The sequence below is a fragment of the Pinus tabuliformis genome, chromosome 4_1 (assembly GCF_031772625.1).
Source record: "Pinus tabuliformis cultivar Carrire ecotype Pingquan chromosome 4_1, CPIR1, whole genome shotgun sequence".
Taxonomy (NCBI): domain Eukaryota; kingdom Viridiplantae; phylum Streptophyta; class Pinopsida; order Pinales; family Pinaceae; genus Pinus; species Pinus tabuliformis.
Genome location: NC_142303.1, coordinates 432,668,454 through 432,684,375, shown reverse-complemented (window position 1 = coordinate 432,684,375; position 15,922 = coordinate 432,668,454).

Here is a 15,922-nt window from a genome sequence, read left to right as displayed (position 1 = left end):
CTTCATCATCCTGACTGCATTACATGTACAAATATCAGGGTCATCACAATCACAATATTTACATTCTGTACAATGAGGATCATTACAGAATTCTTCATCAGATGTTTCTTCTGAATCAACATAATTAAAGTCATTTTCAGATCCTGAATCAGAAGATACCAACTCATCACAGCTGCTAGGAAGATCAAATGAATTTATCTTTCCTTTCTTATTTCTGTACTGGACTTTCTTTTTAGAGGAGTCTTTCTTTTTATTTGGACAGTTTGGAGCTGTGTGGCCTTTTTTGTTACAGTTGTAACAAATTATTTCTCTATCTTTAGAAAACATCTTTGTATGCTTGTAAGGTTTTGCTTTGTAATGTTTTCTTTTTGGCTTTTCTTGGGAGGTCTGGGAATTCTTTTTGAAGTGTCTTTTTCTCCTCTTATGCCCCTCAGAATTTCCAGCTTTACCAAGGTGCCATTGTTTGCAGAGCTGTTGATATCCATGTGGCTTTTTAGGATTGGTAGCTGCTCTTGCAATCTTCATTTGTGAGCACAATTCTACAATGATTGCTTTTACAGCTTGTCTGATTATGCCAAATTTATAGTCTCCAACCTTCCCTGGTAGTTTATTGACAATAGCTGAAGAGACCCATTGGGGAAGGGATGCCACAAAAAATTTCCTTCCATTTTGGCTCAAGAATGAGATCTGGAGTCAATGTATGCAATCTGTGAAGGAATTCATTGAAGTACTCATCAAAATGTTGCATATTATGCAACTTCATGGCCAGCAAAGTAATAGTTGTAATATCATTGGTTATTTGAGGAAAACCAATGAAATTGACTGTAATAGCATAAAGAAGTTTTCCTATCATATTGTTGACAGGTAAACTAGTGACAGGATCTATGTGAGTAGATCCATCTTCATTTTGGACAACTGCTTGTTCCCATCCTGCAAGGAGACTGGGATCTTTTAATGTCTCAGCTTTTAGCCAAGAATCCAATGTTCCTTCAAATCCTCCTATTATTCTCCTTGTAGCATTAATAGGACCTATATCATCAGCAAGATAAGTCCTATAATATACAAGCATGGAATGTAATACAGACATAATTTCAGCCTCTGTGCAATTATCAATATTCCATGAATAAGTAGAATTTGAAGACCAATCCTTATGGTATTCAGATTTCATAAGATCTCTTCTATCAGGAGCAGGGTTCCAAGTAGTCTCCCATCTTGACCTGGATGATGTAGCATTGACTTGATCTTCATTATCAGGTTGCTCCTGGTCTTGATCTGTCAAAGATAAGTTATTGATACAGGTTTCAAGCTCTTCAATTTGTGGTTCTGCTTCTATCTTGTGAAGAGTCATATCACCAAAGGATGTTTCTGTCTTATGGAAACTTGTATCAAAACTTTCTTCTTCTCTAGTGTAAGAATCTTCAGACATGAAATTAGAAGATTCTGGTTTGCTAGATTCTTCAGTTTCTTTAGATTGCTTTATGGCAGGATGTGGGCTAAAGAAACTGGGATTTGCAAATAGAGAATATGGATGAGAGGAAGTAGGCGGTGGAAAGGTTATAGAGCTGGGTGTTCTAATAAGGCTTTCCACAGAAGGAGTAATAGAATACGGGACAGAAGTCTTGGGTTCTGAAAATATAGTTGCAGATTTATAGGCCTCAACCCTAGGCTTCTTTTTCAAGGATTCTATCCCTTGAGTTACTTCCCAAACTTGTTTTTTTACAATATCAAGAGAATTACTGATCTTTACAATTTCTTTTCCATGAGCCGAGGTAGCATCATGGGTCTTTTTATCTATCTGTCCTGTTTGTAAAGATAACCTGTCAAGACTCTTAGCTAGAGCCTTATCATTTTCTGCCAGAGTAGTAACACTGCTATTCAAACAAACTGTATTGTAATCTTGTTTTCTCAAAATGCTTTCAAGCATGGCCTTCATTTCAGAATTAGCAGTATCAACAATTTCAAACTTAGATCTGACAAATTTTTCAAGACTTGACAAAGCTAGATTTGTCCAATTAGTAGCAGCAACAACATATTTTGCTACTAAACTAGGATCATCAGCATGAGATGGAAGTAATTTGTAAAGTTTTCCATCTTGACTTCTTATCACAAAATTTTTCCAAGGGGGAAACTCTGTGTCTGTTTCTAAAAGGCTTCCATCAAGGAGTTCCCGCTTGTGCTTATTTGGGATCCCAGACCTCATCATGTTTACTTGCAACTGAGAACAAATCTTTCTTATTAGTTTTTCTCCTTCAATTTGAACAGCAATCAGAGATCTTGGAATGTTTGGTTTATTTAGCATACTCTGAATTTTTGACTGGAAAACATGTGCTTTCAAAGGAGGAGGAATTACTACTGGATTTTCTTTCATCTTTTCTTCTACAAATCTTTTTGGATCCTTGATTCTTTTCTGTTTAGCCTGGTTCCTGAATTGTTTCATCAAGGAATGTTCTATTATATTTGCAGAAGGATAATACCACTCATAGAATGATATCCATTGATTTTCTGCCTTCATCCATTCTTTCCATTTTTCAACATTCTGTCTGTTGAAGGCAGGACGATCATTTCTTGGAAGAAGCATTACTTCTTCAAAATACAAATGTTCTTTTTCATGTGTAAACATATCCCAATTGAACATTTTCTTTTTCCATTGATTATCAGGATCATATGGACTGATTCCTTTAAAAATATTTAAAAAGGCAATTATCTCTGAATCAGAAGGAATTTCTACATGCTTTGGAATTTTATCAATAGGATTTCTTCTGTATTCAGGAATGGGTGAAGAATCAACATAACCTAAACCATAGGTAGAAGAACTGGATACAGTATGTACAAGTAGTTCTTCTTGTGGATTAAAAAATACAACTTTTTTGTAACTTTCTTCAGATGAATCAGACGGAGGTGTAAATCTGATCATGTTTATTCTATGACGGTCTGATGACTCCCCATGTGGAGTTGGTGGTTCTGAAGAAAATTGACAAAAGGTTTTGGAGCAGTGTGGATGATCACAGACTGAGCTGAAGGGCTGAGATGTGCTTGGCTGTGAAAACATTCTTCTGATAGAATCATACACTGCTTGGTCTATTACAAACTGTGGAGGTGCAGAAGACTGACCAGGATGTAACTGACTGATTGTAGTAGGAATTGCAGAGACAGAAATGGAGGGTCCTTCATTCTGAAATGTGTTAACTCTGGGAAATCGTGTGGTAACCTTCCCATCTATCTCTGTTATTATTGATTGTGCAGCAGCAACAGGTTTCTTTGTGGGTTTTCCCCAATTGGTTAACCAATCATCAGGCGGACATAAATCATTTCTGGATACATAGACTGGTGCTACTGGATTACACGATGAATCATACTGGATAAGAGTGACTCGGCCTTCATCTTTATCAGGGGTATGTAATACAGCAGGGATTGTTGTATTATAGAATAGGACACAAGTAATATAGAAAATGGCTAAATTTTTTTATTTTCTTTTGAAATTTTCATACCCGGCAGTCTGGATACCTAAGGTTAGGCATTGCAGGACATTTGGTCGTCAAGTGCAACAGAGAAATCTGGAAAAACATCATACTGTACTGGGCCTTCAGCAAGGCTTGTTTCAATACCACCTATCATGGCCTGTGTGAATGTGGTCCATCGATTATCAAATAGGGCTGAGAACACATAAGCTTTTTGTCCTTTTCTATGTAATGCATTCAGTCCTATCCTTACCATCCCCAGATGGACATACTGGTAACCAGCTTTGAGAGCTGATTTGATATGTTTGGCTTCGAGGAGAGATATAGTTAACATAGCATTCAAAGTTAAATCTGCTTTGATGGATTTTTCTTTGATTTTGATTTGACTAAGGGCTCGGAAATTAAAAGAGGATAAATTTCTGTATACATCATGCAGAGAAACTGGTGGAAGTTTCCAGTTAACAGAGGGATCTGTTTCTTCTTGTTCTATGATAGCAGAATTACCAGAAATAGATTCAGATCTACATAACCCTTCTAATGCAGATTTTGATTTTTCTTCATCTTTCATAGTTCTAAAGTGCTTAGATCCAAAAATAGACTCAGAAGATTCAGCTGAAGAATGTCTAGGAGCATCCATTTTAGAATAGATAAATACCTGTTCAAAAGTCTTGCAGAAAATGATGAGAAGAATTGCGGCCTTCTTCTGAGGGAGAAATTGCGGCAAATTCTCGTTCAACGTCTTCAACGCTCTCCAACGCCAACACCGGCAACAACGAGCTCAAACGCTATTCAGGACTCAAGCGAATTTTTTCATCTTCACAGGACCTTTAACAAGCAAATGAACACACAACAGCAAGATTGCGGAAACCTTGAACTGGAATTTTATTATATGGATGCAGATATTACATATGAGAAATACTCCTCCTTACAGAGATTGACTGTCTACGCATTCACCGGACTTTATACCGTTCTCAAGGAACAAGTATCACCTGAGGCTACCTGGCAATAGACAGACTCTGCCTCAGAGATGACGGACAAATTCTCAGACTTCCCTAATGGTTCAGCCACTTTAGGTTCTCACCAGTGCCGAGCACACTGATGCGCAGGCTTCCAAACCAGACTCTAGGACTTATTAAACCTTTCGTGATGCAAGCAGATCAGACACAGATGTCCGCAGATGCAGAGCAGGAAAAGTTTATCACTCTAAACTCAGACTCTCTCCCGACTCGAATGAGTCTTACTTCGCAGCTAGCTCTTATTTATAAGCTGGAAGGGAACAAACATCCATGAGTGGGTCTTGTACAGACTGATGACTCAAAATAGAAGTACTCAGACAGATCTGGATAGACCATCGAAAGCAAGATTCGGGCATAGGACAATATCGTCCTATGTTATCTCGTCCCTACTCTTTATCAGAGAGCCCGTGGCATGTGGGGACCGAATCTTAGTACCAACAAACTATTTGCACAGAGGAAATTCATGAGTGAACCCTCGAAAGACTAAAATGACATAAAAGATGAGATTTGCAAATCTCAAAGATGTACAAAGTGGAGATTCCAGAGCGAGGGAATCCACGAAAGCTCGTCCAGCACCATAGTCGGCTGAAAAGACATCAATCAAAGGTATAGGAATCAATCTGTAGGTAAGTATAGTACTGGTAATTCCATCTTTCAATCAAGTAATTGGAATAATATTGTACCCATACTTCTTTTTCAGTTTCCCAAGTTGAATTATCATGAGGATCGGGAAGATCTAATTCATTTAGATTCAGGAAAGGATTTAGTTCAGGATCAGCTTATCGATGAAAATCTTCGTAACCGGTACTTGGATTTATTCTTCTACATTTGTAGTCATTCATTATGAACCATCTCACATGGCCACATCTTCTGACACCATTCAGGAAATCTGTACTGCTGATATTTACCAAATCTCTTATTGATTTATCCAGCACTAAAACCATCATCGTGCTATTAGGACTGAAATTTGGTATTTTCATCATGCCCATGGAGTATGGTTTCATGAGTAATGGGGATAAGCCGTATTTCTCCCACCAATCCATGAACCATTCTGGTACAGGATCATCTTCTTCCATGTCTTCTACTGGAGTGTCTTCAAACAAAAATGAAAACTGCAAAGAATAAAACATATTAGTGGAATAATTCTGCATATTCATTGCTGTGTAAAAAGCTTCTTGCTGCCTGTCTGAATCATAATTGTCTCTGTGAAGATGATTGTCAAATCTTCTGAATGTTATATGACAACTGGTGATTCTGTTATCATCTTCATGATCTCTTTCAATCACATAAGCAATGCTTCCAATTTGCCTTAAATAATCTAAAGCTTCAAGAGCTTCATTATTCGCTTCATCTTGATGAGGATCTGTCCAAAGAAAATCAATCCCTGTTATGTACCTGACTTCTTTTATTGGTCGCCAATCTTCATCATGATCTAGAAGGAGTGTGTCTAGATTATATGAAATCCATCCAGAAGAGGTCTCAATTTCCACAGTATTTTCATGTCTTCTGATGAAATTACATTGCAGACTCATTATTGAATGTTCAGATAAAAATTCTCTGCTTAACATATCTGCAAAGCTGTTCTTATCTCCTTTGACAAATTCAATGTCAAAATTATACTGGCTGAGGTGCATGATCCATCTTACCATAGCAGCATCTTCAAAATCACATTTATGAATTGCATATTTTAAAGCTTGACAATCTGTTTTGATGGTGAATTTGGTGTAGATAACAAAATCTCTGAATTTTTCTATTCCCAAACAGACTGCTCTAAGTTCTTTCTTTAAGCTTGACCAATTTAATTGATTTTTGGCCCACAAACCTGATGCATACTGACATATTTCAATTTCATTTTTGCTGCTAGGATTCTTCTGGCATAGTACTGCTCCCCATCCTTCATAACTGGCATCTGTCATGATTATTTTCTCCCATTCTTCCCGGATAGGAGAGAGAGGCTGAATTTTCCTGACTTTTTCTTTTATTGTTCTAACTGCCTGGGTGCAGTGATTATTCCATGGAATTGGATTCTTCTGAAGCCTTTTGTTTAACAATTTTCTTTCTTGTGCACAATGCTTCAAAAACTTAGAAATGTAGTTCAAACTTCCCAAAAACCTTTGTAATTGTGTTTTATCTTTGATCTCATCAGGGAAGTGATCAATGAAATTCAAACTTCTTTGGATTACAGTATATGATCCATACTGTATATTGTAACCCAAGAAATCTATTATTGGCCGAAATAATTTCATCTTGGATTCTGATAATACTATGCCCATGTCTTTGACCCTGTGAAGAAAAATTTTCAAATGTTTGACATGGTCAGCAATATTATCAGAATGAATCAGTAAATCATCAATATATTTCTTCAGGAAACTTTCCATTCCTTCGAAGGTTTCATCCATTATTCTCTGAAAGGCTGAAGGAGCATTGATCAGGCCAAATGGCATGATATTCCACTCATAATGTCCTCCTGGTACAGAGAATGCTGTCTTCCATTTATCTTCTCCTTTGATTCCTACTTGCCAGAAACCAGATTTGAGATCAAATTTGGAAAATATCTTGGACTTTGATATCTGAGCAAGTATGGAAGACGGCTTTGGCAAAGGATAGGCATCATAATCCAGAATCTTATTCAGAGGTTTATAATTCACAACTAGCCTTGGCTTTCCTCTGGCAATTTCAGCATGCTTATTAACATAGAATGCAAAACATGCTATCGGGCTTTTACTTTTCCTGATAAGCCCTTTCTTTAAGAGATCCCTTATTTCTTCCTTGCAAAGCTTCATATACTCTTCATTCATTGCCACTGCTTTGGATCTCCTTAATTTTCCACTGAAATCTTTTTTGAGAGGAAGTTCTACTTCCTGTTTTTTTATATGCCAAAAGGCATTTGGATCATCTGAACAACATTCTTTAAACTGCGCAGTGAGATTTGCTATCTATGAAGCAAATTTTCTATTATCCAAATGTTCTTCTGTTTTTAGTACTTCTCTCTTTATTTCCATTTTTGCCAGCAGATTTTCCATTCTTTCTATTCCCTTAATTCTAATTGGAGAATTAGAATTAATAAATGGGAAAAAGACTTCCTTATTATCAAAATTGACAAAGTATCCATACCTCTGAGTTTTTGTGTCAAATTTTGCTCCATGCATATTAAAGTTCTGGAAAAATGGTGTCCCGAGGTACATTGCACAATCCAATCCTGGAACAACAGGACAAACCAAATGAACTCCAATTTTATCTGTAAGCAGAACATCAATTTCTGCTTCATGCTTTGTAGGGATATCACCACTTGCAGTGATCACCCTTGGACATGTTGTTGGCCTTCTATGATGCATGCCAACTACTGTATCACTTACTATGTTTAGCCTGGAACCAGTATCCATAAGAACTTTCCAGAATTCATACTGGATTCCGATTTTTACCTTCATTTTGACACAATACATGACATCTCTATTCATGCTATTGCATCCAAAATCTGTTCTTGCTATCTCTTCTTCTTCTCCTTCTTCTTTGTTATACTACTGTTGAACTGGCCCTGAATGGTAGGTCCAGTTTTCTGTCTTCCCTGAAATAGGGTCTTGTGATGAAGAAGCAAAAGGGGCTTGTGCATTTAACACTTTTAGGCTTAACTCATTGTGCCTTTCAACACACAATCTTCTGTTCTCCTTGATTGCTTTTCTCAATTCTTTTATTGCCTGATGCACTGCAGGCAAGGTTTGTGGCAAATCTTCTCCAAAATCTTCATTTCTGAATTGTCTGGTTAAAGCTTCGACAGAGAAAAGAGTAGCAGGAGGCACATACCCTTTATTTGGAGAGTTCTTTGAACTAGAGGGTGATTTCTTCAGATGTTCTGTCAGCAGAGATTTGTACATTTCTTTCATTTGCGGATCTGTAGCAGCCATAATTTGTGCAAAAATATTTTTACTGATTTCATCATAATCAGTCTTCATCATCCTGACTGCATTACATGTACAAATATCAGGGTCATCACAATCACAATATTTACATTCTGTACAATGAGGATCGTTACAGAATTCTTCATCAGATGTTTCTTCTGAATCAACATAATTAAAGTCATTTTCAGATCCTGAATCAGAAGATACCAACTCATCACAGCTGCTAGGAAGATCAAATGAATTTATCTTTCCTTTCTTATTTCTGTACTGGACTTTCTTTTTAGAGGAGTCTTTCTTTTTATTTGGACAGTTTGGAGCTGTGTGGCCTTTTTTGTTACAGTTGTAACAAATTATTTCTCTATCTTTAGAAAACATCTTTGTATGCTTGTAAGGTTTTGCTTTGTAATGTTTTCTTTTTGGCTTTTCTTGGGAGGTCTGGGAATTCTTTTTGAAGTGTCTTTTTCTCCTCTTATGCCCCTCAGAATTTCCAGCTTTACCAAGGTGCCATTGTTTGCAGAGCTGTTGATATCCATGTGGCTTTTTAGGATTGGTAGCTGCTCTTGCAATCTTCATTTGTGAGCACAATTCTACAATGATTGCTTTTACAGCTTGTCTGATTATGCCAAATTTATAGTCTCCAACCTTCCCTGGTAGTTTATTGACAATAGCTGAAGAGACCCATTGGGGAAGGGATGCCACAAAAAATTTCCTTCCATTTTGGCTCAAGAATGAGATCTGGAGTCAATGTATGCAATCTGTGAAGGAATTCATTGAAGTACTCATCAAAATGTTGCATATTATGCAACTTCATGGCCAGCAAAGTAATAGTTGTAATATCATTGGTTATTTGAGGAAAACCAATGAAATTGACTGTAATAGCATAAAGAAGTTTTCCTATCATATTGTTGACAGGTAAACTAGTGACAGGATCTATGTGAGTAGATCCATCTTCATTTTGGACAACTGCTTGTTCCCATCCTGCAAGGAGACTGGGATCTTTTAATGTCTCAGCTTTTAGCCAAGAATCCAATGTTCCTTCAAATCCTCCTATTATTCTCCTTGTAGCATTAATAGGACCTATATCATCAGCAAGATAAGTCCTATAACATACAAGCATGGAATGTAATACAGACATAATTTCAGCCTCTGTGCAATTATCAATATTCCATGAATAAGTAGAATTTGAAGACCAATCCTTATGGTATTCAGATTTCATAAGATCTCTTCTATCAGGAGCAGGGTTCCAAGTAGTCTCCCATCTTGACCTGGATGATGTAGCATTGACTTGATCTTCATTATCAGGTTGCTCCTGGTCTTGATCTGTCAAAGATAAGTTATTGATACAGGTTTCAAGCTCTTCAATTTGTGGTTCTGCTTCTATCTTGTGAAGAGTCATATCACCAAAGGATGTTTCTGTCTTATGGAAACTTGTATCAAAACTTTCTTCTTCTCTAGTGTAAGAATCTTCAGACATGAAATTAGAAGATTCTGGTTTGCTAGATTCTTCAGTTTCTTTATATTGCTTTATGGCAGGATGTGGGCTAAAGAAACTGGGATTTGCAAACAGAGAATATGGATGAGAGGAAGTAGGCGGTGGAAAGGTTATAGAGCTGGGTGTTCTAATAAGGCTTTCCACAGAAGGAGTAATAGAATATGAGACAGAAGTCTTGGGTTCTGAAAATATAGTTGCAGATTTATAGGCCTCAACCCTAGGCTTCTTTTTCAAGGATTCTACCCCTTGAGTTACTTCCCAAACTTGTTTTTTTACAATATCAAGAGAATTACTGATCTTTACAATTTCTTTTCCATGAGCCGAGGTAGCATCATGGGTCTTTTTATCTATCTGTCCTGTTTGTAAAGATAACCTGTCAAGACTCTTAGCTAGAGCCTTATCATTTTCTGCCAGAGTAGTAACACTGCTATTCAAACAAACTGTATTGTAATCTTGTTTTCTCAAAATGCTTTCAAGCATGGCCTTCATTTCAGAATTAGCAGTATCAACAATTTCAAACATAGATCTGACAAATTTTTCAAGACTTGACAAAGCTAGATTTGTCCAATTAGTAGCAGCAACAGCATCTTTTGCTACTAAACTAGGATCATCAGCATGAGATGGAAGTAATTTGTAAAGTTTTCCATCTTGACTTCTTATCACAAAATTTTTCCAAGGGGGAAACTCTGTGTCTGTTTCTAAAAGGCTTTCATCAAGGAGTTCCCACTTGTGCTTATTTGGGATCCCAGACCTCATCATGTTTACTTGCAACTGAGAACAAATCTTTCTTATTAGTTTTTCTCCTTCAATTTGAACAGCAATCAGAGATCTTGGAATGTTTGGTTTATTTAGCATACTCTTAATTTTTGACTGGAAAACATGTGCTTTCAAAGGAGGAGGAATTACTACTGGATTTTCTTTCATCTTTTCTTCTACAAATCTTTCTGGATCCTTGATTCTTTTCTGTTTAGCCTGGTTCCTGAATTGTTTCATCAAGGAATGTTCTATTATATTTGCAGAAGGATAATACCACTCATAGAATGATATCCATTGATTTTCTGCCTTCATCCATTCTTTCCATTTTTCAACATTCTGTCTGTTGAAGGCAGGACGATCATTTCTTGGAAGAAGCATTACTTCTTCAAAATACAAATGTTATTTTTCATGTGTAAACATATCCCAATTGAACATTTTCTTTTTCCATTGATCATCAGGATCATATGGACTGATTCCTTTAAAAATATTTAAAAAGGCAATTATCTCTGAATCAGAAGGAATTTCTACATGCTTTGGAATTTTATCAATAGGATTTCTCCTGTATTCAGGAATGGGTGAAGAATCAACATAACCTAAACCATAGGTAGAAGAACTGGATACAGTATGTACAAGTAGTTCTTCTTGTGGATTAAAAAATACAACTTTTTTGTAACTTTCTTCAGACGAATCAGACGGAGGTGTAAATCTGATCATGTTTATTCTATGACGGTCTGATGACTCCCCATGTGGATTTGGTGGTTCTGAAGAAAATTGACAAAAGGTTTTGGAGCAGTGTGGATGATCACAGACTGAGCTGAAGGGCTGAGATGTGCTTGGCTGTGAAAACATTCTTCTGATAGAATCATACACTGCTTGGTCTATTACAAACTGTGGAGGTGCAGAAGACTGACCAGGATGTAACTGACTGATTGTAGTAGGAATTGCAGAGACAGAAATGGAGGGTCCTTCATTCTGAAATGTATTAACTCTGGGAAATCGTGTGGTAACCTTCCCATCTATCTCTGTTATTATTGATTGTGCAGCAGCAACAGGTTTCTTTGTAGGTTTTCCCCAATTGGTTACCCAATCATCAGGCGAACATAAATCATTTCTGGATACATAGACTGGTGCTACTGGATTACACGATGAATCATACTGGATAAGAGTGACTCGGCCTTCATCTTTATCAGGGGTATGTAATACAGCAGGGATTGTTGTATTGTAGAATCGGACACAAGTAATATAGAAAATGGCCAAATTTTTTGATTTTCTTTTGAAATTTTCATACCCGGCAGTCTGGATACCTAAGGTTAGGCATTGCAGGACATTTGGGTCGTCAAGTGCAACAGAGAAATCTGGAAAAACATCATACTGTACTGGGCCTTCAGCAAGGCTTGTTTCAATACCACCTATCATGGCCTGTGTGAATGTGGTCCATCGATTATCAAATAGGGCTGAGAACACATAAGCATTTTGTCCTTTTCTATGTAATGCATTCAATCCTATCCTTACCATCCCCAGATGGACATACTGGTAACCAGCTTTGAGAGCTGATTTGATATGTTTGGCTTCGAGGAGAGATATAGTTAACATAGCATTCAAAGTTAAATCTGCTTTGATGGATTTTTCTTTGATTTTGATTTGACTAAGGGCTCGGAAATTAAAAGAGGATAAATTTCTGTATACATCATGCGGAGAAACTGGTGGAAGTTTCCAGTTAACAGAGGGATCTGTTTCTTCTTGTTCTATGATAGCAGAATTACCAGAAATAGATTCAGATCTACATAACCCTTCTAATGCAGATTTTGATTTTTCTTCATCTTTCATAGTTCTAAAGTGCTTAGATCAAACAATAGACTCAGAAGATTCAGCTGAAGAATTTCTAGGAGCATCCATTTTAGAATAGATACCCGTTCAAAAGTCTTGCAAAAAATGATGAGAAGAATTGCGGCCTTCTTCTGAGGGAGAAATTGCGGCAAATTCTCGTCCAACGTCTTCAACGCTCTCCAATGCCAACACCGGCAACAACGAGCTCAAACGCTATTCAGGACTCAAGCGAATTTTTTCACTCAAACAATATCTCAGAGCCAATATTGTTTGAGTGATACTTGTTCCTTGAGAACGGTATAAAGTCCGGTGAATGCGTAGACAGTCAATCTCTGTAAGGAGGAGTATTTCTCATATGTAATATCTGCATCCATATAATAAAATTCCAGTTCAAGGTTTCTGCAATCTTGCTGCTGTGTGTTCATTTGCTTGTTAAAGGTCCTGTGAGAGATGGTATCAGAGCCAGTATTGTTTGAGTTGGTATTTTGCTGTGAGATATTGTTTGAGTGAAAAAATTCGCTTGAGTCCTGAATAGCGTTTGAGCTCGTTGTTGCCGGTGTTGGCGTTGGAGAGCGTTGAAGACGTTGGACGAGAATTTGCCGCAATTTCTCCCTCAGAAGAAGGCCACAATTCTTCTCATCATTTTCTGCAAGACTTTTGAACAGGTATTTATCTATTCTAAAATGGATGCTCCTAGACATTCTTCAGCTGAATCTTCTGAGTCTATTTTTGGATCTAAGCACTTTAGAACTATGAAAGATGAAGAAAAATCAAAATCTGCATTAGAAGGGTTATGTAGATCTGAATCTATTTCTGGTAATTCTGCTATCATAGAACAAGAAGAAACAGATCCCTCTGTTAACTGGAAACTTCCACCAGTTTCTCCGCATGATGTATACAGAAATTTATCCTCTTTTAATTTCCGAGCCCTTAGTCAAATCAAAATCAAAGAAAAATCCATCAAAGCAGATTTAACTTTGAATGCTATGTTAACTATATCTCTCCTCGAAGCCAAACATATCAAATCAGCTCTCAAAGCTGGTTACCAGTATGTCCATCTGGGGATGGTAAGGATAGGACTGAATGCATTACATAGAAAAGGACAAAAAACTTATGTGTTCTCAGCCCTATTTGATAATCGATGGACCACATTCACACAGGCCATGATAGGTGGTATTGAAACAAGCCTTGCTGAAGGCCCAGTACAGTATGATGTTTTTCCAGATTTCTCTGTTGCACTTGACGACCCAAATGTCCTGCAATGCCTAACCTTAGGTATCCAGACTGCCGGGTATGAAAATTTCAAAAGAAAATCAAAAAATTTGGCCATTTTCTATATTACTTGTGTCCGATTCTATAATACAACAATCCCTGCTGTATTACATACCCCTGATAAACATGAAGGCCGAGTCACTCTTATCCAGTATGATTCATCGTGTAATCCAGTAGCACCAGTCTATGTATCCAGAAATGATTTATGTCCGCCTGATGATTGGGTAACCAATTGGGGAAAACCCACAAAGAAACCTGCTGCTGCTGCACAATCAATAATAACAGAGATAGATGGGAAGGTTACCACACGATTTCCCAGAGTTAACACATTTCAGAATGAAGGACCCTCCATTTCTGTCTCTGCAATTCCTACTACAATCAGTCAGTTACATCCTGGTCAGTCTTCTGCACCTCCACAGTTTGTAATAGACCAAGCAGTGTATGATTCTATCAGAAGAATGTTTTCACAGCCAAGCACATCTCAGCCCTTCAGCTCAGTCTGTGATCATCCACACTGCTCCAAAACCTTTTGTCAATTTTCTTCAGAACCACCAACTCCACATGGGGAGTCATCAGACCGTCATAGAATAAACATGATCAGATTTACACCTCCGTCTGATTCGTCTGAAGAAAGTTACAAAAAAGTTGTATTTTTTAATCCACAAGAAGAACTACTTGTACATACTGTATCCAGTTCTTCTACCTATGGTTTAGGTTATGTTAATTCTTCACCCATTCCTGAATACAGGAGAAATCCTATTGATAAAATTCCAAAGCATGTAGAAATTCCTTCTGATTCAGAGATAATTGCCTTTTTAAATATTTTTAAAGGAATCAGTCCATATGATCCTGATGATCAATGGAAAAAGAAAATGTTCAATTGGGATATGTTTACACATGAAAAAGAACATTTGTATTTTGAAGAAGTAATGCTTCTTCCAAGAAATGATCGTCCTGCCTTCAACAGACAGAATGTTGAAAAATGGAAAGAATGGATGAAGGCAGAAAATCAATGGATATCATTCTATGAGTGGTATTATCCTTCTGCAAATATAATAGAACATTCCTTGATGAAACAATTCAGGAACCAGGCTAAACAGAAAAGAATCAAGGATCCAGAAAGATTTGTAGAAGAAAAGATGAAAGAAAATCCAGTAGTAATTCCTCCTCCTTTGAAAGCACATGTTTTCCAGTCAAAAATTCAGAGTATGCTAAATAAACCAAACATTCCAAGATCTCTGATTGCTGTTCAAATTGAAGGAGAAAAACTAATAAGAAAGATTTGTTCTCAGTTGCAAGTAAACATGATGAGGTCTGGGATCCCAAATAAGCACAAGTGGGAACTCCTTGATGGAAGCCTTCTAGAAACAGACACAGAGTATCCCCCTTGGAAAAATTTTGTGATAAGAAGTCAAGATGGAAAACTTTACAAATTACTTCCATCTCATGCTGATGCTCCTAGTTTAGTAGCAAAAGATACTGTTGCTGCTACTAATTGGACAAATCTAGCTTTGTCAAGTCTTGAAAAATTTGTCAGATCTAAGTTTGAAATTGTTGATACTGCTAATTCTGAAATGAAGGCCATGCTTGAAAGCATTTTGAGAAAACAAGATTACAATACAGTTTGTTTGAATAGCAGTGTTACTACTCTGGGAGAAAATGATAAGGCTCTAGTTAAGAGTCTTGACAGGTTATCTTTACAAACAGGACAGATAGATAAAAAGGCCCATGATGCTACCTCGGCTCATGGAAAAGAAATTGTAAAGATCAGTAATTCTCTTGATATTGTAAAAAAACAAGTTTGGGAAGTAACTCAAGGGATAGAATCCTTGAAAAAGAAGCCTAGGGTTGAGGCCTATAAATTTGCAACTATATTTTCAGAACCCAAGACTTCCTCTATAACCTTTCCACCGCCTACTTCCTCAAATCCATATTCTCTGTTTGCAAATCCCAGTTTCTTTAGCCCACATCCTGCCATAAAGCAATCTAAAGAAACTGAAGAATCTAGCAAACCAGAATCTTCTAATTTCATGTCTGAAGATTCTTACACTAGAGAAGAAGAAAGTTTTGATACAAGTTTCCATAAGACAGAAACATCCTTTGGTGATATGACTCTTCACAAGATAGAAGCAGAACCACAAATTGAAGAGCTTGAAACCTGTATCAATAACTTATCTTTGACAGATCAAGACCAAGAGCAACCTG